The following is a 1467-nucleotide window of genomic DNA, read 5'->3' on the forward strand; positions in this document are numbered from 1 at the left end:
AGGGTGAGGAATTACTTATTCCTCACCCTGGCCAATCGACCGAGCCAGCAGATTGGATGGGCCACAATCGCACCCCCATCCCTCGACCAGCCATCTGCCGTAATATGCGTGCCTCCCCCTGAGGTAAAATTACCAGCCAGCCTGCTATAAAATAAAAACTTTACCAACCGGACTCCACTACATCCACGTTGTAAGCTAGCCCACGTTCCCGTATTTTTCTAATCTGGTGCAACGTAACCTGCGATCAGCTTGAGGAGTCTCGATGGCGAACAACAGGAGGTCAAAGGCGGCGTCGTGATTGGGGGATTTGCTCGGCGGCAAGTCACCCACGGGAGCGACGACTCGTGAGCAGCGGCATCTGGACTCGAGGGTGTGGTGGTTTGCTGGCTAGCATGCCGGTGTGATGCTCCACGGCGTGGTGATCACAACGTTGTCTCCACTTGTGTTGGTCACCGGGCAGGTGGGGCGGGTGCCCTAGGTATTGGGCGGGCACTGTGGATGCTGCTCACGGCAGAGCCGGCCGTTGTGATCGCCGCGACGCGGTGCTGCAGTGCGTTATTGCCGCCGGGTTGATCTGGCCAACATCGTCTGCATTTGGATTCATTATTGCTGGGTATGTGAGTTCATGAGAGGAGACAGACAACATCTAAGCTACTGCTTCAGTTTCTTTTTTGGCTTTTTCTCCCCTTCTTTATGCGCTTAATTTTTGACAAGCCTCCAATTTGGTCTCCGGTTATCTGTAAATATTGATTGAATGCGTTTACATTCTTGGGTCTGGACTAAACAATTGATTTTCATTACAAACATTCTGTAATTATTTGCAATGTGCCAGGTTCTGGTCAATTTGCAGCACACCTAGCAGCTGTTGCTTGCTTCTTCATGCGGTCTGTGTCTCCACCCACCACGACGGACCACAACCAGGCCTTCGCAGCTGGGGCTCTTCAGTATCGCCCCCTCTCTGTAAATTTGCAACAGTATGTGTACATTTATTCTCCAAGTATAGTTAGATTTAGTAAGGAATTTAAGTTAACTGAATTTCATCTTAGAAAACGTTACGAGAGGTAGCCTGCATATTGACCACACGATATACCCTCCAGATAACATTAATGCAGTTGGGTTATTTACTGAAATTTAAGCATCCCATCCTCGTATATTCTTCTGAAACTACATACATGAACTAAAGTTTTATCCTTCCCCTTGTTCTTGCATAATCTGCTCATTTTGACTATTTACTTAATTCTTTTATTATTTTTTTCCATCATTGTTTTACTACATATCATTCATATTCAGAAAGTACAGCGCTAAGTCTGCAGCACATCCTCCATCACTGGTATATAACTCTAATGTATCATGTGTAGTTACAAACTTATTGTATGTACCATCAAATACGGTACATATGATATATCATGTTTCTCCTATGTCAAAAACAATATTCCGACCTAGCTTATTACACATGTACCAGCCTCT

Source organism: Triticum dicoccoides, chromosome 5B, assembly GCF_002162155.2.
Source record: "Triticum dicoccoides isolate Atlit2015 ecotype Zavitan chromosome 5B, WEW_v2.0, whole genome shotgun sequence".
Lineage (NCBI taxonomy): Eukaryota > Viridiplantae > Streptophyta > Magnoliopsida > Poales > Poaceae > Triticum > Triticum dicoccoides.